General features: G+C 40.9%; 1 long non-coding RNA gene across 1 annotated transcript; it reads right to left on the bottom strand.

Moving 5' to 3' along the window:
- Positions 1–576: 576 nt before the first annotated feature.
- On the bottom strand, positions 577–9,519 carry LOC145410982 (uncharacterized). The gene is made up of 3 exons (XR_013899354.1): positions 9,470–9,519; positions 6,855–7,041; positions 577–686 (listed from the first exon to the last, which is right to left on the bottom strand). It is a non-coding gene; the product is annotated as an uncharacterized LOC145410982 (long non-coding RNA).
- Positions 9,520–23,243: the final 13,724 nt, after the last annotated feature.

The following is a 23,243-nucleotide window of genomic DNA, read 5'->3' on the forward strand; positions in this document are numbered from 1 at the left end:
TTGGCTTCTAGTCAACATACCTATACTTTATTCTGTAGCTATACAGTATATCAGTACCATAACTTCAAAACATATCACTGGAGGGATACAGAATCTCTCCTACCCCTTGCAATACACATACAAGCTGACAGGCTGGCATACTGAACAATAAATGGGAGCTGTAACACATGTACAGGAGACCCTAAGTGGTTGTGGTTATACCAGTAATGTACATCCTTATTTAATACAATTCTGCTTTACATACCTAAAAATATTTTACTAATGAGGGGTTATGGAATCTCTCTTATTCATCTGAGTAAACCCATAAGCTGAGTAGGCTGGTCTATTGGCCAACACAGTACTGTGTAAGGAACCATCAACACCAAATGTAAGGGAGACCCTGTGGCCAAATATAATATCCTTATTTAACTGACTTCTATTTAACATACCCGTACCTGTAACTTCAAAACTCACCAAGAGGATTAGAGAATCAATCTTATCCCTCTCAGTACACCCACAAACTGAGCAGGCTGGCATACTGGAAAAGATACGAGAAAATTAGCTCTGCTGTAAATTACAGACGAAATGTGATTCATGGCAGGTGCCAGGCATATGTAGACTTGACAATGGCTTCAAAGGTGACATCATGGCCTCTCCAGTATATCTAACCTCCTTGAATTAAACCTCCTTACTGGCTTCCTCCAGGTCTGTTCCAAAAGAAAATATTTATTAGGTTTACACAAACTACAGTGACTCTACTTAACTTCACCTACATCAGTCTCATGCAAATCAAGCCTTAAGTGACCTAATACCTTATTTCAAAAATTTTCTGAAATTCAAAATCAATTTACCTATACTCTTCTAGATAACACAGATGCCTACTAAAAAATAATGTACATCTGTTCATTTTCATGAATTAACCTGGGTGCCAAGAATAGCTCAATAAGAACATACAACTATGATAGTACAAGATGAATGGCAGGAACAAAGACATGAATACAGGTTTTCTGACTGGTTAGTTCTTATATGAGGGACTGTACTGTATTTAGCCCATCAGGTCTATCTATCTATCTATTGCCAGACGCCTCAATCCCGTTTAGGGTGGCCACAAACAAATCGCCTCCAAGTCGCCCTGTCCCCTGCCATTTCACTCCCCTGCTCCCAACTCACACCCCCCTCTCTCATATACCTCTCCACCCCATCTCTCCATCTCATCCTCGGCCTCCCCCTCCCTCTTTCCCCCTCCACCTCACTCACATACACTCTCTTCGTCAGTCTTTCACCCTCCATCCTCTCCACATGGCCAAACCACCTCAGTGTGTTCCTCATAACGCTTCCTATCACATCCACATCAACACCACAACGCTCCTTTATATCCTCATTCGTCAGCCTGTCTCTCCATGTGACTCCACAGGCTCCTCTTAAATAACTCATTTCCACGGCTCTCACTCTCGACTTGTGTCCTTCCAACAACGTCCAAGCTTCACTTCCGTACGTTAGAGTTGGTATCACAATACTGTCATGTAGTAACTTTTTCACTTCCATGCTCACTTCCCTGTTTCTTATCACTGCTTTCAAAGAACCAGCAACCTGTCTTCCCTGCTGTACCCTTTCAAGCACTTCACCCTCCAAACCTCCATCCTTACTCATCACACTACCCAAGTACTTAAACGTACTCACATTTTCCAATTCCTCACCATCCAACCTCGCTGTACATTCACTGACTTCACCTCTCTCAAAGACCATCACTTTACTCTTCCCTACATTCACCTTTAGATTCCGTTTCTTACACACTCTCTCAAACTCATCCACCAAGCCTTGCAGCTCCCCTTCGTCTTCACTCAACAACACAGTATCATCTGCAAACAACAGTACAGGGAGTTTCCAAACACTATCCTCTCTCACCAGGGCCACTCCAACATCCACTACCCTACCTTGTACCTCTTTTATTACCCCATCCATGTATAGATTGAACAACCATGGAGACATGACACATCCCTGTTTCAACCCAACTTTCAAAGAGAAAAATTCACTTAGTTCACCATCCACGCGCACTGCAGCCTTCGCACCATCGTACATACTCTTCACAGCATTCAACAACTTCCCATCTACTCCATATATTCTTAACACTTTCCACAATCCTAGTCTATCCACCCTGTCATATGCTTTCTCCAAATCCATGAAAGCCGCATACAACTTCTTTCCCTTCTCTAGAAACTTTTCCACTAAAGATCTAAGAATGAATATCTGATCTACACAACCTCTTCCCTTCCTAAAGCCTCCCTGTTCTTCTCCAACTAATTTCTCTGTTCTTTCTCTAACTCTGTCAATAAGTATCCTACCATACACTTTTCCTATTATACTAAGAAGACAAATGCCCCTATGATTACCACACACTTCTTTTTCCCCTTTTCCTTTGTATAAGGGAATAATTATACCTGACTTCCAATCCTCCGGGACTCTACCTTCCTCCCAGGCCAATCTGCACATCTTCCACATCCATTCTACTACTATCTCTCCCCCATGCTTCAGCATTTCACCACACACTCCATCAATTCCTGGGGCTTTCCCCGATTTAATTTTCTTCATTGCTTCCACAACTTCTATCCTACTGATTTCTTCCTGTCTTCTCACCTCCCTCCTTCTCCCAGCCATTCCCCAGCCACTTATACTCGCATTACTTCCATCCTCCACGTTCAACAATTCCTTAAATTGTTCTCTCCATCTGCTCACTTTTTCTCCCTTCTCCACTAGTAATCTACCATTTTTATCTTTCACTCCCCTGCTAACTTCACTTCCACCCTGTCTTACTCTTTTCACCTCTCTCCAGAACATTTTCTTACAGTCCCTCCAATTTACACTCAAATTCCTTCCAAATTCCTCATCCACTCTCTTCTTACTCTCTCTTACTAATCTTTTCACCTCTCTCTGTCTTTCTACATATAACTCTCTCTTCCGCCTCTCAACTTCTGCCACGCCCCTATTTCTCATCCATTCATTGTATGCTTTCTTCTTTTGTGCCACAGCCCGTTTCACCTCTTCAGTCCACCACGCTGTTCCTTGCACCCCCCTCCGTCTTCTCTTCCTTCCACACACCACATCACATGCTGCACATATTTCTTCTGTAAATATTCTACACACATCTTCCACGTCCCCCATCTGCTCCAACTCATATTTGCCCAATCGTTCCTCCACTTCCCTCTTATACTCTGCCTTTTTCTCATCCTCTTGTAACCTTTCCACTCTCCTTGCAACTACTCCTTCCTCTCGTCTTTCCCTTCTTCTATTCCTCCATCTTACTTGAACTTTAATTCTGGCCACCACCAAGTAGTGGTCAGAAAGTCCACTCCCCCAACCTCTATAAACTCTTGCATCCACTATACATCTTCGCATCCTTTCATCCACACACACATAATCAATCATTGCCCATCAGGTCACAGGAGGGAAATACTGGGGCCTAGTGCTCTGGTACACCCAGGGAAAGTTCCGCCTTATACACCTGCCTGCCAGTTCGGACCTTTATGTGTGAGAAAACGACTAGTGAAGCAGTAGCCAGACACTCAAATGTCTGATACCACTGTGTGGGAGGGGATAGGTTAGGGGAGGAGGAAGGCATGGGGGAGCTGATAGTGCCTACCCCTCCCTCTTCCATCCCCATCCTTCACACACAGGTACCAGATATATGAATGATGGCTACTGCTTCGCTTAACATTTGTCTCACATTTACGATTTCGAAGTGGTGAGCGAGTGTATAACGTGGAACTTTCCCCAGCTGTACATCACTGGCCCCTGACCCTTTGGCCATAATGCCACGTTGTTTATACCTTGTGTGGTGGATCATCTGAATCTTGTCAATGGTTGGGAACACTGTTGGCAGCAGCACCGACAGCCATAATCATGGATAACATGTAAAATAAGGTATTGAGTGCATTTATGTACTTGGGTATGAGAGTAAGGATGGAAATTTAGAGGGTGAAATGCCTGAAAGGGTACAACAGGGAAGAATGGTTGCTGGTTCTTTGAAGGCAGTGATAAGGAACAGGGAAGTGAGCATGGAAGTAAAAGAGGTCACTTCATGACAGTATTGTGATACCAACTCTAACGTTTGGATGTGCATCTTGGACCTTGTTGGAAGGACACAAGTCAAGAGTGAGAGCAGTGGATCTGAGTTATCTGAGAGGAGCATGTGGAGTTACATGGCAAGACAGACTGACAAATAAGGAAATGGAGGAGTACTGTGGTGTGGATGTGGATGTGATAGAAAGAGGAGAAATACATTGGGGTGGTTTGGCCATGTGGAGAGGATGGAGAACGAAACTCTAACGAGGAGAGTGTATGCAAGTGAGGTGGAGGGGAGGAGAGGGAGAGGGAGGCCAAGGATGAGATGGAGGGATGGAGTGCAAAGGTATATAAGAGAAGGGAGTGTGAGCTGGGAGCAAGGCAGTTAAGTGGTACTGGACAGGGCGTCACAGAGGCGATTTGTTTGTGGCCGTCCCTAAAGGGATTGAGGCATCTTGCAATAGACATATAGATAGACAGATGTAAAATAAGACCAGTTTACCTTTATCTGCACTGTGACAAGAGTGGATAAAGTTTTAGTTTAGGGGTACCACCAAAAGAAGATTACCAATCACTACCATTTTTTAAACAGATTTCTGCTAATACCATTCTGAGTGTTTTGTGGTTGTAACAATGTTTTTGTTTGTGAGAAGTTGATCATTTAATAATACTGTACAGTACTCGCATATGACCACTCCTACCACACTTTTCTCATCTGCCGCAGACTCTATAGACAAATTAATCTGTCATGTGCTTATACATGCAATAGCATTGCTGCATGTCCCATCTTTCAAACTTGCGACTGTTTCAAGTACAGGCATACCCTGGTTTAACGATGTAATTGGTTAGGTACCCCATCGTTAGGAGGGGTATAATATATCAGGGTACTTTTAAAGTGTAGAGCAATGTGGAGTGTTTACCAGTCTTGGGTTTCCTCCCAAACCAAGCCCCAAACCCACCCAAATGAGCCCCAAAACAAGTTTTTTCAGGGGTGGGGATAGCTGGTTTAAAACTCTGAAACTAGTGATTTGCAATAGACTTCCAGGTCAAAAACTTTCACAAAAAAGTAAAAAAAGGAAAAACATAATTTCATCTTCAGAATCTCGTGTTATGGCTTGGTAAAAAATTACCCCTAACCTAACTTAACTTAGCCTCACACCCTAACTTAACTTAGCTTGATTTCATTTATCCTGTCATGAAAGGAACTGATACACATGCAACACATGGATCTGGCAACTTGCATTGGTGCTCTTTTGCTTACAAGCATGTGATGACAACAAAGAACCATATGTCTATAATAAATACACTGGCTGTAGGATCAGCACGGTAAAATTTCATGTACAATTATAAGTACCACATTCTGCTCATTAGCGACAGTGTCATTGAGAAGGCCCCCCCCTAACTTGGGGAGATGATGCCAGAGAACGCCCTCAAAAAACCATGGGGTATTACTGTCCAGAAGGAAAATTGTTCCCTACAATTTTACCCAAGCATTTTAAAATTTGCTTAAGTATGCCTAAGTTAGGTATGGCACAAAGGAAGTGGTTTTCACTGTTATTTTTGGTTAGTGTGGTTTGCTTTGGGTGAATTTGCACTTATTAAACCTTCAGAAAGATATGCAGATAACTCTGAAGGGTGCTCATGGTTAGTTCCCAAGGATGCCAATATTCCCCTTAAATATAATAATAAAAAAAAAAAAAAGAACAAATGAGATGAGCTGGCATTACATTAGACTTGTGGTCATGTTACCATACCAGCAGAATGATGTGAAGTCATAACTTAGTTAGGCCTACATGAAACTCACATCAAAGATAACACAAGAACATTTAAGTTACTCATATACCAGTGTTAGCACCGAAGTGGTGACATGTTGAGGTGTACGGTACGTAGGAGAACTACTGGGCCTTGAAAGCAGGCTGTGAAGCCTATGCCCAGAGTCGGTCACATTAAAAAAAAAAAAAAAAAAAAAATTATCTGCACCCTGAACAACTTGTGTAATTGAACAGATCGTGAATTCGTTTTTGTTTCTTCTTGGAGGGGACAATCTGCAGGCTCCTGGCCTCTGATTCCTTCTTCCTTGCACAAAAAAAAAAAATAAATAAATAAATAAATAAATAAATAAATAAAAATAAAATAAATAACTACTGTACTGGTATGTGCACAAGTGGCAGCCAGGTGCCCGCGGGGTGCAGGTGTGTGCTACAATGCCCACATGCAGCTGTTGCCGTAAACGCCAAGGGCCTCGCCCTTCTGATCACACCTACAGCATCATGAAACAGGCTGGTGCCAGTGATAGTCTCTCGCCCTCGGAGAGTGATGTGGTAGGGTAGGAAAAACCCCTAGGACGAGAAACGAATACGGACGGCAGTACCTGTGGTGTTGCAATGCAAGGTAAACCCCTCCGCACGTGAGAGGACAATGATGCATCAGCTGCTGACCCTGAAATGGAATGTGGTGAACTTGAGCAAAATCATGATGCCAGACTGAAGCTAAATTTCATCTGGGATTGTGAGCTCTCATGCTTGCAAAAAGCCAGGTGGACTATTTCTTAGGCTAAGCAGTTTCCTGAATTTGAGGTACTGTTCAAAGGATGTAAGTCAACTCCGTATGTGACATGAGAAGTGGCCATGCTGTGGATTATTTGACTAGTGATGGTTTTAATGGTATTGTTTAGGAAGCTGTTACCAACCATTCCCAGACCAGGATTATTATTCATAAAGCTCCTGTCTACTGGTGGTGAAAGATCTTACAGCTCCAGAAAATGGCCTGTAGATGAAGAGAAGAATGGTCAGCAAATATCCAAGGCTGCAGCTTACTGTTCTGAAGGAGGGGGAGACACTGGAGATGGTTTTCATCAGGCCACTGGGAAACAGGAAGGCTGCACGCTGTTTCGGAGCCTGACCTCTGCTGCTGCTGCAGCAGGTGGGGGCATCTGGCGTGGAAGTGCAATGCAGCATACTGGTGTTGATTTTGTGCTGGGAGGCACGATGGTAGTACCCCTGTCTGGAAAAAACCAAGAGAGGTGAATGCTTCAAACCCCAGTGCTGCAACTGTGGAGGGGAGCATAATACCCAATTGTCCTTGTGTTCCCCAAAACCAGGGTTGCCCCCGGCACCACGGCACACTGCAGCACAAGTCCAGGTAGCACAACCATCACTGCCGGCTTCGACCAATGGTTGGGAGGCATGTCGACAGGCCTTGAATTTTCCACGGCTGGGGCCAATAACCACCACTTCACCTGTGCACAGTCAGTCACCAGTCTGTTCTGCTGAATCCTTGGCAAGTAGGTCTCCATATGGTGATTCCAGCCAGCAAGACAAGTCTACGGGATGTCATTAGGGATCTCCACTCAGCCGTGTAGGACCTATCCTAGAGACTCTGCCAGGTTGAGCAGCATCTGCAGCAACAGGAGGACTACCTTGTCAAGTGTAATATGGAAAACGGGGATTCTGCAGCAGTGTGCGATGCATCTGATGCTTCTGGTTCTCCAGGCCATGGCAGCAGAGAGGAGACTGAGGGTGGACAGCTGAATGCAGGGGGGGGGACTTGGGCAGGGGAAGAAACTACGGCAGCTCCCAGTGCCCTGGTTGAATAGCCTGTTCAAGGGAGGTTCGATGAATTGCGCCAAGACCTAGGAGAAATGAAAAAGGAGCTATGGCACTGTGAGGCATGGATGAAACAGTTAATGGGGAAACTGAAGCCCAGTGGTTAGATCCATTTATACCTTTCCAACCTGGAATGTAAATGGCTTACAGACTCACTTTACTGACCTACACTCTTACGTTACAGTGCATAAACCAGAACTTGGCTGCCTTACAGGAGGTAGGTTGTCATCTGCCCCACCAGAGAGGTTGCAGTGTTCTATAACTTATTATGCTGACTGAGAGAATCTCATGGTTAATCATCTATCTATCTATCTATCTATAGCCCGACGCCCTAATCCCGCAAAGGGTGGCCGCAGACAAAACGCCTCCAAGTCACTCTGTCACCCACCATTTGACTCCCCTCCCCCCAACTCACCCCCCCCTCCCTCATATACCTCTCAACTCCATCCCTCCACCTCATCCTCGGTCTACCCCTCCCTCTCCCTCCCTCCACCTCACCTACATACACCCTCTTAGTCAGTCTTTTCATACTGGTTAATCATACCAGTATGAAAAGCTGTCACTTTCCATTCTCCATAAACACCCTGTTTTTGTACCACAGTTCTTGAATGTACTACTTATATACTATATGTATAGTCACCCACACAAAAGGCTGCTATTCTTCAATCTATCTTACATTTCTCAGCTCCATTCGCTACGTTACTCAATATTATACGTACTATACTTGTATATCTACATCATAGCCGCACATGCTACTCTTCCACAGCCTAGCCACTGACTCTAACAAATATAGCACTCAAGACAATGCGCAAGCAAACGCAGTAAAATTATCATTTAAGCCCCTAGCCTCACTTTATTTTTTTTTTAACCTACCCTAACCAAACCAATCCAACCTAACCTATATGAGACTGTGCTGCATTAACTGAAGTAACTGGTACTCAAAATTCTTGTCATTGAGAGAACTCTCCATTGGAGAACAGAAAAATAATGAATTCCATTAGGGGCTGAAATGATAATAAAACCAAAGACACTGGTGTGTACCACCAAAGGGCTTGTATAAAATAGTTAAAAAACTAAATAGGCTAGTGGTGAAGCTCAGAGACAGTAAGCCAGAAGGAGCGGGTGGTGTCATGTAGGTGAGTGTTTTGGCAATCACTCATCGACTCCATACGACTCACTGATAAGGCAGTGCGATGTCAGCATCTTCACCTGTGGCTAATGTTGTCATGCTGTATGTCTATGCTGCCCTGATATTACTTCTCACTCTTGTATGTAATATGCCTTAAAAATTCATTTACATTTTGAATATACTATAGTTAATACCTACTAAAGGGCGTGTGCCTAAATTCACGATTTTATAACCACTGACGGTATAAAATTGTATTTGCTGAAGGGTGTGTGTGGCAAGATCCATCACGCTCTTGTGTTGTATACGTACTCTGTACACCTTTACAACAATAAATATTATCAAATCAAAATAACTATGCGCAAGCTAAAAGAGCTGTTTGAAATGGGAGAAATGGAGTTCCCCTGAGCTAAGCCCTGTATTGGACTATATAGCCCCGCTAGGGTTACAGGAGCGAGCTACCACTCCCGGCACGGCAGCCCGGGCGAGGCTCGAATTCGCAATCCCCCGACTACGAGTCCGGCGCGCTACCACTGTGCTACCGTGCCCCCCGAGCTGTTTGAAAGACAACACAATCCTAAGGACCTATCCGTCATCTTCTGAAAGGAATAAACGAATTACAGTATTAATCGGAATATGTGTTCACCGATGGTTTCAAACCCCAACAAGAACAAGTTATACTTCAGTACATATTACTAACTCAAGAACTATTTACTGGAGTAAACGTTTTCGCCTGGTGCGGTTGGTCAGAATGTTTACATACTATGTTGACAGCAACCACAGGGAGAACAAGCATATTGATATTTTGTTCTGTGCACCTTACGGCATGTAATACTAAAAAGGTTGTTTCTTATGACAAATGTAAAGTCAGTTTCTTTGCAGATATCAGTATTTCAAGAAATTTAAGAGTGACTGAGTGATCCCTATAATACAAGAAATCGCTCAGTGAAGTGGATCATCATACGTGTAGCACCCCATATAACCAATATCGTCCAATAAATGAATAAATAAATAAATAAATAAGTACATATATCTATATATCTAGCTAGCTGTAAATAAAGCATTCAATAGTTAGCCCTTAAAATCGAAACCATAGCAGTTTTTTATGAAAGGCGTTTTGAAGAAAACGAATTTTAACGGGTAAGCTAAAGATTTTCCATCATCCCTGTTGTCATTACTCCGCCTTCATAGTTAGTGTTGGTTTGTCCTCTTATTCTTAGTTCTTCGTTTCGTCTCACATATTCCCTTGCTTTATCTATCTTTGTCTTATTCTTCTCTGCCTTTCTGCCCACTTGTTTCCTCTATCTTCTCTCTCTTTCTTCAACCATAGCTTATCTTTCTTTCTATGCTTCTTCCTTTCCTCCTCCTTTTGTTCCTTTCCTGTGCCTGGCTTATTATATCTCTGTCTCCACATCCACTGTTATAAATGCAGTTATACAAGCTTCCATCAGCTCACTCCCTTTCCTCTAAAAGGGGGATGGTGGTCTGAAGGAGGGGGGACAACTTCAGCCTGCAGTCTGTACGGTACCGTTCAGATGAACCAGTGTTGCTACTCTTTGTTTCTGCTGTTGTTTATTTTCCTTCCCTCACTCTTTTGTTCCCTTTCTTGATATCTTTCTGTTTTACTCTCCCTCCCTCTCCCATTGTCCACCTCACCCCCCTTTCCTCTCACACTCTGTTTTCCTCTTACTTTTCCCTTTCTGTTTTCTTTTGCTCACTTGTTATTCTCTCTCGTCGTTCCGTACACCTGTTTGTTTTTATATAATCTCTCCCCTCCTTTTTCTCTCTGCTTGGTTTCTTTTAGCATCTCGTGTTCTGCCTTCTTCCTCTCTTTCTCTTCTGTTTCCTAAAATCTATCCTTATCCAACTCTTCCCTCTTCTCTAATTTTTTGCTTACTCTTGTTTCTCTGATCTTCTTTGCTCTTCTTTTTCTATTGTTTCCTTATTTCTTCTATTTTGCCTTATTCTTCTTCCCCTTTAGTCCTTGTTTTGAGAGTAGATTAAGAACCTAGCTTTTATTTATAATCATGGAATCAACACCACCATTTACACTTACAAAGGGCAACAAAAAATACCACAAGGGTGTACATTAACATATTTTATTATTTCATTCCTTTGATCAAGTTCGTATGACAAGATTTGTGATTAGCTTAAAAGGCTCTTCAATACCTTTCCCTTATCAGTGTATTTCTACTTAGATTAAGGAACAAATAATTAGTTTTCCTCTCTTTAACTAGTCAGATTTTAAGCACAGGCCGTGAAGATACTATTTTTCGAAGGAGACATGATACATTCGTCAGTACATCTCCCGGCTGTACAAAATTAACAGTTAGCTTACCCATTGTACAAGTTTAGAGGTTCGATAGATCTAATATTTCCAATAGTGACCGTACAGTCTTCAGACTTCATAATGGCACGTTAATATTTGCATTCAATGATATTTACAAAACCTATCTTGATACAGTATATTAATAAACAAGAAAATATTAATGTACCATATACAAAAATATACTGATAAGGAAGACGTGCGAAAAAGCCTCCTAAGCTGGTGAACATACGACTCTTCCGTGTATCACAATGGTCTCTGTAGATAGCTGGGTGACACAGATCTTGAATTTGGCTTTCGGTTATCTTGTTTTTGTTTTTTACTTGGAGGGAACAATCTTGCGGGCTCCTGGCCTCTGGTTCCTTCTTCCTTGCATGAAACACACACACACACACACACACGCACAGGCAGAATGAGTCATGTTTCGTCACCATATGGGAAATCGTCTTACCTCTACCTGAGAGATTTGTTTACTTGCTACACCTTAATATTCTCTAGTATGTTACAGGGTGTGGCAGTGGGAGCAGAAAATGATAAAACAGTGCGGATAAACGTTTCTAAAGCTGACTAAAGTGCCCCTACAACACGGGATAACGCCAGGCAGAGCAAGAGAGAAGAGTTATATATGGACAGCCCTATATAACTCAGAGGAGGAGGTATTACAAAATCTCCTGAGCCAAAGAGAATACGTCCAAATAAGTTCAGAATATAGTGAAGTGAATAAGATAAGAAAATTATCTGTGTATGTGTTGTTTAATGTATTGATTTGGTCAATATTTCCTTTACATGTCTGGGGACTACGTTCTTCCAACCCGCTTGAATATTACTGTTATAGCATGATGATGATAATGATGATGATGATGACGGTGGTGGTGGTGGTGGTGGTGGTGCTGGTGAGCAAAAAATAATTAGATTTTGACACAATTATGAGACCAAATAAGAATCAACTGACCGTAAAAACAACACTGAATACTGCTTGTTACTTTAGCAAGACTCCATCAGGTGTTCAAAAGACTTTGCAGATTCCATATCACTTCTTCTTTGGCAGTTTATTCTTGTATTCCCTTGTCTGTGATTGATGCAAACTGTATTGATAATATGAAGACATAATTAACACGCCAGTAGGTGTGATATGCAAAATATTTCTGAAAGTTACTAAGAACTATTGACTGTAACTGTCATGAATGTAACTGTACTGACTAACTGCGCTGACTATAATTATTGAGTCGGACGTAAATGTATTGACTACTGACTGTACTGGCTGTGACTGTATTACTGCACTAGCTGTAACCGTATTGATTATATTTGTACTGACTGTATTGACGGTACTGACTGTAACTGTGTTGATTGTAACCGTATTGACTGTAACTGTACTGACTGTATTGACTAACAGAGTGTAAGTATATGTACACCTGGCGTACGGAAACAATGGAAAATAAAGTCAGTTCAGATTTTCATGGATAGCCTATAATGGATAAGGGTGGTGTTTATTGTGATTGTTTCTGAAAAATCGAGGAGCCTCTTTTTATATTATCCTCATAGACAGCGGCCCTGAGCCTTATACTGATGTCATTACTCTTTCCTTACACACACACACACACACACACACACACACATACACATTAATCATTAATCATTACACACATACACACAAATTACTATTCTTATTTATTACTCGTTATTCATTATTAACTTTAGCGATAAGTGGCTCCTCTCAATAGACCACCACAGATAAACAGATTGTTACGATATCACTATGAAATTCGACTATGGAAGTGAACAGGAAGATTTATGCGATACAAACCATTTCTAGTTTTAGCCACCTTACGATACTAAAATGGGGAACGTGTATAATTTATTTCGATTATTTACAAGTTGAAGTATTATGACCCTTTTAAATTTTACCTTACGATGCTAATGTAAATAACGTAGATTATTTACCCCGCTGATATACCTTTACGATACTACTTATCACCATACTTTCTCACGAACATGTAAACAGTTCTTTTTAAACGCTGGCACAATCTCTTCAATGCCGTGACGTACTTTCCTATTTTATTTTTTCTACTACTCGACGATTTTATTCAACTTAGGACAGACCTCTTGTAGTGAAGGGGTTAATGATGGCTCTATTTAACCCCCTCATTTAAAAAATCTATCGTACGTTAAACAAAATCGTCAGATGACAAAAAAAAAAAAGGTCATCAGACTGAATACCCTCTGTTATTGACTTTATTTTACTCTAACACCGGACAATTTTACTACCCACCTCTGAGGTACTTTTGAAGGCTGGTGACAGAAGATTGCTAAAAATCTCTTGCACGTGGGTAAAACCAGCTAGAACTCAGGGAACGGAATAGCTAGTCTATGGTCAGAAGTCAGAGCGTGGCCACTCGACACATAAATGCACTTGAGCACCGCACTCCCAGTTTGATCCTGTAAACCGTCTCTGGAAACATTTTTTTTTTTCTAAACCTTTCGCCATACTGACGTTTTGTTTAGGTCTTTCTTTCTATCCCCCGGCCGTTTGATAGGACCCCAACCACCTCCCATCACAACCACCCCCCCTCCCACACCCACATACACATTTCATCTGGTGGACATTATATTTCAGAAATAAGGTGTCACTTTGTGTTTTGCAACCTTACACACTCAATAGATCAAAAGACCTATGATCACAACCAGAGCTATTGGTTTTCTGGGGTCTTGGCTCACCCTCCCCAGGCATTCCTCAGTGCAGCAGCCTACAGCTTGTAGATGCTGAATTTCAGTAACCAGATAATCTTTGGCCGAGAAAGTTTGCTTTACATGTACAACAGATTTATGATAAAGGCCAAACCTATTAATATTCAAGGTTCTAGCCCACCATCCTTCGTCTCTCCTTCCAGTACCCCCTAGTGCATCACAACCAGTAGAAATTGTAGCTTAGTAGTTAAGTTATCTCTGGTTCTGCAACTTTACCATCTATCTATCTATCTATTTATCTGTCTATCTAGCTATCAGTTCGTCCATAAAAAGCCAGTCGCATAAATCCTAAAAGGGGTGCCTCCAGACAAACTGCCTCCATATTACTCTGTCTTCCTCCATCAGGTTGTCCTTCTCCCAGTTCACACCATCCTCAGTCACATACCCCTCCGCTTCACCTCTCCATCTCATCCCCAGTATTCCTCACCCACTTCTCTCAGTTCACACCCACTTTCCTGGTCAGTCTCTCATGCTCCGTTTTCTCCACATGACCAACTCAACGCACGGAGTAAATTTACAGGAAAGGTCAAGACTATTGATTTCAAAGGTTCTAGGTCTCCTCTGACATCCTCCCTCCCTCATCCCCATTCAGCACAAGTTATGGACAACCTATCTTTCTAAATGGGCATTTCTGAATTTTAAGAGTTTGTACTTTTGGATTTCATGATTAAGTGATGCATTTATCATTTATTTATATATTTATTTATTTGTCTGTTTTTCTGACTTTTTTGTCATTTGAAAATAAGTACTTATTGGGTTTCACCTTCCAAGAGATTATCTAAGCTATGTAATGCAGATTCTTGTGCATTAAGTTTTCTTCTGCCTTTCGAAAACAAGCACTTTTGTCATATGCTTTAAGAGGAGGCCAAGTGATATGATGTATGTTTTCTGGGCAATTACTTTTTTTTTTTTTAGATGGTTACCCAATTTATATACTGAATACTTTTGTACACTAACTGTACTGTCATTTGATACCATGTACATAAATAAAGTTGACTAAGGTGCTAAAAAAAAAAAAAAAAAAACTATTACCTTAATAACCGACTCTAGCATGATGACCCCTTTTGACTCCGAAGGCTCCAGAGTTATGTATGATGGGCCATATATTACTCATTCCACTTCTTGTGTGTTTCGGGGACGGCTCAATCAAGGTTACCAGTTTCTATCCTGCACTATCTTCTACTTCCCATAGCTCTTTTCTTACTTTACAGTGTCTGTGATTCACGTCCACTGACTGCATGGTTGTGCAATAATATTACGAAACAGACGAAGTATCAATGCTCATCGCACTCGCAGACTGAGCCGTCCCCGCCACACACAAGATTGGAAGAAGCAATTTGTGGACCACCCTGTATGCAAAATTAAGAGAACTCAGCCCAGCCAGCTTTTTACAGAGGTCAGAGCGGTCATCCCTCAAAAGATTTAGATATTTATTGGTATGTACAGTACAAAGATTCACTCAATTGGCCTCTAATATCTACATGAAGTTGGTGCAAAAAGTTTGTAAAATGCATCGACTCTTCTACCTTCTTCTATGATCTTGCTATTTTCTTGTTAATTCTGCTTTCCACTGCAGCTGATTCTCACTCTCAGATTAGCTTAGGTCACTCAGCACTTCCTATACCTTCATCTGCGCTTTGAATATATGAATGAACTGTAGGACTCTTGTACTATACCTCATACCAATTAATCTGGCCAGGCATGTATGGCAACACTGCTCCTGCCGAGATTCTGATTGGCTGGAGGTGTTTGTTCGATTTCGTTGTTGCTTAAACCGATACTCTCTTTATATATCAGATGTGATACTGAGTTTGTCAACAAGACAATCGTGAAAAGCAAAAAGAAATCCGTTATATACTTAACAACAATGAAATTTTCGTAGGAAGATAGAAATATGTCAACAAAGTATTTAAAAAGTTCAAGTCAAGGTCAGCATTCGAACAATTCCTTTAAATCTCCGACACTCCGTAATATAACAAAAAATCAAGGAAACCTGCTTAATCTAAGCGTTGGTAAAACACACATCTAAATTTTAAGATCAGTCCGTCCTGTGATAATGAGCAGATATAATGAAATCGTTTTCCTCTAGCCTACTTTGATTTTCGCAATTTTTTCAAACCTTCCTCCCCGCAGAACTCGTCTTTTCATTAGAATTTTTAATTACTCAAAGGTGTGGGACGATTTAAGGATGCGGACTGATCTTATAAATTAAATGTGTATTATACCAACACTTAGATTAAGCAGGTTTCCTTAACTTTCTGTTATATTAAGGAGTGTCGGAGATTTAAAGGAATTGTTCGAATCCTGACCTTGACTTGGACTGTTTTAATACTTTGTTGACTCATATTTCTATCTTCCTACGAAAATTTCATTGTTGTTAAGTATATAACGGATTTCTTATTGCTTTTACGATTGTATTGTCGACAAACTCAGTATCACATCTGATATTAAAAAAAAGTATCAGTTTTGGCAACAACGAAATCGAACAAACACCTCCAGCCAATCAGAATCTCGGCAGGAACAGTGTTGCCATACATGCCTGGCCAGATTAATTGGTATGAGGTATAGTGTTAATTTTCATTCCAGTTGAATCCTCCGTTCACAATCAGCTTACATCATTTTCTGCTGTCCTTTAGAATCGCCTATACTTTGGATGAATAAATGAAATCTAAAGGCCTGCTTGCACATGTTTCAAGTTTCTTAAACATAAAATTTAATTAAATTACAAAATATGTGCCATTCATCGACGCATGTTGTTTCTCTCAAATTTTCTGCTATAAACACATCTTATAATAAATATATCATGCTATTTAGCAAAGCACGCCCCTAAAAGTTTTTTAACTCTAAACAAGACTTCATATGGGTAACAAAATGTATATCGTGTAATGCTGTATTCCCCCCAAAATAATTGATATAAAAACTAGCGTAATTAAAAAAAGAAAAATGTATTATCACAGCACTGCATGTTCCCCAAAATCAGTGATATAGGCCAAGGCAACTGCGCATCAATGGATAAACATGTGTCAGCTAGTACTGCATACTCCTACCCAAAACTGATGCAAACATTGTATACATAGAACAGGATGTATACCGTATCATTTATTACAGCTTCCCCACCCCCCTTCACACACACACACACACACACACACACACACACACACACACACACACACACACACACACACACACACACACACACACACACAAAGGGGGTATCATCTTGTATTGTATGGATCATTAAGTTACTGATATAAACAAAATTGCATACAGGTAAGATGATATATACACTGACAAACAAAGCTACAAAATTATAAGAACACAACATATTGTTAATAATAAATAAAAACCTCATTAATTTAGCACAGCATGACGACCCAAGAACATGCTCAAATCAACTTTAGTTTGAGTTTTGATTAACGCAGATGTGGCCAAGACATTTACTTCCACTCCCTTCTCCCTGACCATCTAAGGCAATCTTGTGGTCGTACTCTCGTGGGCTTACAACGCTTCCAGACACCTGTACCTTAGTGTAGTTAATTTTTTAATAACACACTGTAACTTTGTCGCTGAGATGTTGCATGCATTTTTTTTTTTTTTAACTTTCCCCACTACTACCTTATTCATGAACGGGAGAAAAAAAAGAGCTCGGGACAAAAAAGCATCCTCAGCTGAATAAAATCGTCTGGCGGCAGCAAAAGTAAAATACAAAAAGATGTCGTCCTAGTGAAGAGGTCGATATTTTCTAGCACTCCTTTCATTATCTACTGAATACTGACGTAGCTGGTGTAAATAACGTCAAGGAAAACATAAGAAGAATATGTTGGAGGAAGAAGTGCTTGAAAGGGTACAACAAGGCAGTAAGGTTGCTGAGACTTCGTGATACAGACATCAGTAGAGTCGGAAATTCATCATCTTTACCTGTCTTTGTGGTACTGGCCGATCAAGTAATTCATGTTTAAGACTTCCTGCAAAGGCACTTGGTTTAAAATGCTTATTACATGTCCGTACATTAACAGCGTTGATCTTGTCTTTTCTTCCACACACATGAATCTATTTCTGCCAGAGTTCCTCAAGTGTGGGGAAGCGATAAAGAGAAATTTTGACTTTTTGTGCGTGTGAAGAGCACTCAAAGACAGCACAGTTGTTAGGCATATTTCTGTTAAAACAAAGAATAAATGATAGGAAACTGGGTTGACCTAACCTGATCGAAAGCTAACCTTGAACTGAGCTCGGTCCCGGGAGTGGGGACGGGCAGACGGCATAAACGCGGCTGTACCTGTTTTCGCCGGCGAGTGCGTACAAAACCTCTGCTTTACGCCATGACCTACACCAACCCAATCCGCCCACGGACGTCGTTGATATAGTATTCTTCTACCGCCAGACACTTTAGTTCAGCTTAGAGAAATTCCCTTTTGGCCTGAAATGGCTGACTTTTTCAGTACAATGCCGTATTTTTTTTTTTCATTTAATTCCTGGTACCTGTATATGATTTTAATAGCCTAAGGAGATATCTTTCGTACTGGTGGGGTTCAAGAAGACTGTACTTTAAGCCCATTTGTTGGAAAAGTCTCTCCAAGCCTGAATAAAGTCGCCTAAATGTAGCAAAAATAAACGAAGAATACGTCACCAGACTAATGGGATTAAAACAGCCTTCATTATCCTTTTCACCCTTAGTTCTATAGTACTTCAGATTCTGCCGTCTTCTGATCTTGAATGTGATGTATTTATATTTGTCAGCATTTGAAGGATTATGGTAGAAGTTTGAAAGCGTTTTCGAAATGTGAAAGAATTTTCGAAATGTTTGACTTGAACCTTTCAGTCCAACAACGTAATCTCTGGTTTATTCTTCGATGTATTTTACCAGTTTATATTCTCTACTTCCAGACGATTTCACTGAGTTTAGGACATCTACTAACGAAGGGGCTAATGAATGCTATATCTAACCCCTGCTATTCCTAATGTCCCTCCTCAGGTGAAGAAAAAAAATGGAAATATCAAGAAAATATAAAATACGTCATCGGAACTGAAGTGATTAAAGTCAATAATTAAATAAATAAATAAATAAATAAATAAATAAAAACCTGGTGAGCAGTGACCCTTGCCCACATCTGATCCTCTCCTCCTTAAATAAATTGTATTCCTCTTAGATTCACTGTTATTTGAAAAGCTAAAGAGAATAATTCAAATCTCAAACCCATATGTGCCATTCATAGTTTTAGCTAATAAATTTTTGTGGAGACGTTATGAAAGCTCCTCGGCGAACGAGAATACGACCCAAAAATGATACACATTTCATATAAACACAACAAAAGTGAATAAAATACTTCCCCATTCCATTCATTCCAACAAACCCTTTTAAAATACGGTACTCACATTTCTGCGTGCCATCCAGTCGACATGTTAATTCCCGCCTCTGTGACATCGTGAAAAATGCTGAGTCACAGTAATCAACTTCAGTACAGTGACCAAAGACGTAGGATATAGTGACAGAATCCATGGTCTAGAACTGTGAGGAATGTATAGACGCACTTCTTCCTCATGAACTGGCACTGACTGATGAGTAATTAGGCTTGTGTTTCACGCCATGCATAATATACAGACAAGACATCCAACTTTTAAGCACTGAGATGAGAGTCGGCTACCACTTTGCACATCCCGGGTATCGAAGTGGGTCATGAGTTAGGCTGTACTGATTCCTGACTCTTCCAGCCTGCCAACATTGGTTTGTGGGAGTCTTTGCTGTTCACCCGGGCAGAACAAGTTCCCCGGCAGCTGATTTCCGTTCTGTGTACCATTTTTGCACTCTCTCTTATCCAGGAAAGTCTAGGTTAAGTCAGGTTTGCTGTCTTGGTATCAGGTAGGTTATTTTGTTATTCAGTTAGGTTAATCTGTATGGTTAGGTTAGGTTTGGATGGGCTAAGCTTGGTTAGAGTAATATATATATATATATATATATATATATATATATATATAAAGTAATCCATACTCCAGATTACAGGTGTCCTCCATTCATGAAAAATCTGTGACAGTTGGACTTGAACAGCCGCAGGTTGAAGTTTGGGGGAAACCACTCCGGGGAAGCGAGTTCCAGAGATGCACTTCGGGGAATAAAAGAATTCTGATAGGCTGAAGTTCTGCAATATGGTAGTGTGACAGTCCAGTCATAAGCACTATCAGATGCCCGTGTAGGGCGGGGGAAGGCGTGGAGAGGTGTCAGGATGGATGCAACTTCGTCTGAGCATTTGCCATAACAGTATCTGTAGAATAATGCAAGGGAGGTAACATTGCTTCTTACTTGTAAGGGAGGTAGTTAATTTGTAATAGCATGGTTATTAATCATTTTAAGAGCTTTGTTGTAAATTTTGTCCAGTTGTTTTAGTGCAACCTCTCCACATCCATTCCACAAGGGTGAACAAAATTCCAGCTGAATGCGCAAGTGACTCTTATAAATTATAGCTAACTGCTCGTCAGTGAAGAAGTTACGGACTTTGTATAATAATCCAAGTTTCTTTGAAGCAGTATTACCAAGTGATCTAACATGTGAGGCCCAGCTGAGGGTTAAGTGAAACACCGAGAATTTCAATACTTTTGGAGACAGGAATATTAGTAGCATCGAAGGTAATATAGGAATCAGGCAATATCTTGCCATTAGTAAACTGTATATACTTTGTTTTCCTAGCATTAAATGAGACAATGTTATTTTGTCCTTATTCAGTGATCTTAGATAAGTCTTGATTTATGGAGATTGCTGTCCTGAGTTGTGAGTTAAGAGATATTAAACTTTGTGAAAGAGTGTTTAAGTGTAAAGGAACTGTTAAGTGTTGAGTCATCTGTATATGAGTGAGTGGGATTATGGGTGACAGATAAGGGATCATTAATATGAATTAGGAATAGGGTTGGAGCCAAGACTGATCCTTGTGCATAGCACGCCGGCATTAATCGAGCGGAAGTTGGAATATACATCATCTACTTTCACTCTTATCTTTCTGTCGCTGAGATATGAGGAAATCAGAGAAACAAAAGATGACAGGCCATAGCAAGGGAGTCTGGATAGCAGGGAACGGTGCCACACTCTGTCAAAAGCTTTAGAAATATCAAGGGCTATTGCATGAGTTTCTCCATGTTGGTCAATTGACTGATGGCATGGTGAGTCAGGAGATTGAGTACAGTATATCAAAAGTGGATCTCTCGTGGCGAAAACCATACTGTCTACCTCTACTTAAGTTGTTGGCTTCAAGATATTTAACAATGTGCTTATTAGTTACAATCTGAAATACTTTACTACGAGAAGACGTGACAGCTGTTGGTTTGTTATCAGAGGGGTCAGAGAATTTCCTTTCTTCGGAATTGGGTGGGTATTGGCTTCTTTCCAAGAGTTAGGGAATGAAGAAGTACGTATGCATTGTCTGAATAATCAGCTAGAACAGGAGCAAGTTCTGGGGAACATTTGTTCAAAACAATTGGAAGAATTCCATCTGGACCTGGAGCTTTGTTGGCTGGTAAATTGTCAAGGATGAATTTTACGTATCTAGTCCGTATCTTAAGTGGAACAATTTCGGGAGAGTTAAGTTCTAGTACTGGGGCGTTCTGGCTGACATCCTTTAAGGTAGAATTTCTGGCAATTGTACTGGCAAAGATGTTCGCTTTACCACGCGGGTCATTTGTAATGTTATCATCTGAAGATTTTAGTGGGTGATGACTTGCTGAAGTTATTACTGAAAGAACTGACAGTTGACCAGAAGATTCTATTGTCATTAGGATTATCTAATAGTTTGTGAAGAAAGTCTGAATTAGAGAGATTTATTACTGCTTTGGCATGGTTTCTAGCAATTTTAGGTTAAGCGTGCGAATCAGATGTTTTTAAGTATAAAAGTTGTATGCTAAGGACTTTTGGGTAGTAGCTCTGGCACAGTTCCTGTTAAACCATTTGGGGGAGTCCGATCTTTTAGTGAACTATTGACTGGGTATGAACAATTCCATACCAGCTTGTATTAAGTCATTAATGTGGGACTGGGTAAAACTGATATCACTGGAGATGAAAGACTGCCATGGAATATTAACAAAATAATTTCTAAATCCATCCCAGTCTGCCCTATCCAAGTGCCATCTGGTCACCCTGGCAGGTTCAGAACGGGGAGGTTTGCGGCAACTGACTACTGAGGCTTTGATGAGATTGTGGTCGGAGAATCCAAATGATGAGAGTACTTCTGTCCTATATTGATCGGGGTTATTTGTAGAGAATAGATCCAAGAGATAGACGTTATGGTCAGGATTATCTGGTATTCTGGTTGGTTGTTTTACCAATTGCGTGAGATTAAATGATTCTGCAAACAACTCGCATCCTAGACCAGTATCGTCAGTCTTGGCAGATTGTAATAACCATTCTACATTATGGACATTAAAATCACCCAAAACGGTATTTTCAGCGGTAAGGGTGAGGTTAAGGTTAGTGAACTGTGTGGATATGGAGTCAAATACGCTGGGTTCTGAAGAAGCATTGGGGGAGCGGTAAACTATACAAATATACTCGTATTTGGTAACATTCAGATAATTTAGTTTATATAATGAATAATAAAAATTAGCTGAAGTGAAGTTCAAAGTAGTGTCAACTGCAAATTCAGATTTGATATAACAACAGGTACCACCCTTGTTACGGAAGTTTGTGAGGAGATGTTAACTAGGAAAACAAAATGGGGATATGTCGGTAGAGGGAGAGATTTGGGGTTCTGTCAGGAACAGGGCTAGAAGGGATATGGACTGGAGGAAAAAGTGAACGGAATTCAGATTGGTACTAAGACGACGGATACTGGTGAAATATAAGGCCGAACCCACGCTTCTCCGCTGACGAGCATGAATGGTTTTTGCAACAACCGCTGTCGGCACAGTGGCTTGATTGCGACCAGGCGGACTCTATGCCGCCAGCCCCACCCTGCAGCGGCCATTGCTAATGTGGGATGGAAATAGGTGTGATACCTAATGTGCATGTGGTGTTGTGCTGACAGTCGAAGCTGGAGGTATATACGAAACATAGAAGAATGCTCATCCTTGGAAAATCGAACTTGGCGCGTAGTGCAAAAAGTGGTATATTGAACGGGAATCTGCTACCCGGCACACCACGATAAAGGAAGCCTCTTTGTGGCTGCCTGGAGCTGTCGAATTTCCATTGTGACTGGGACCTGTATTCTCAGCGGTTTAGGAGGTTCCCTAGCACCTCTTCCTTACCGATATATTTCTGTGTCGGGTACGTTAATAAATTCTTGTATGTTATTTACATACTGTATGTTGATATAAGAACGTTATAAACAACATACAAGGGAATGATAAACTATAAAAATAAAAATAAATCGCTAAGGAGGAGGTGTTAGAAAGTCTCCTAAGTCGAAGAGAATACGATCCTTGGGCG

The sequence above is a fragment of the Coenobita brevimanus genome, chromosome 87, assembly GCF_032717465.1.
Source record: "Coenobita brevimanus isolate Jiangsu-jjx chromosome 87, ASM3271746v2, whole genome shotgun sequence".
NCBI classification, from domain to species: Eukaryota; Metazoa; Arthropoda; class Malacostraca; order Decapoda; family Coenobitidae; genus Coenobita; species Coenobita brevimanus.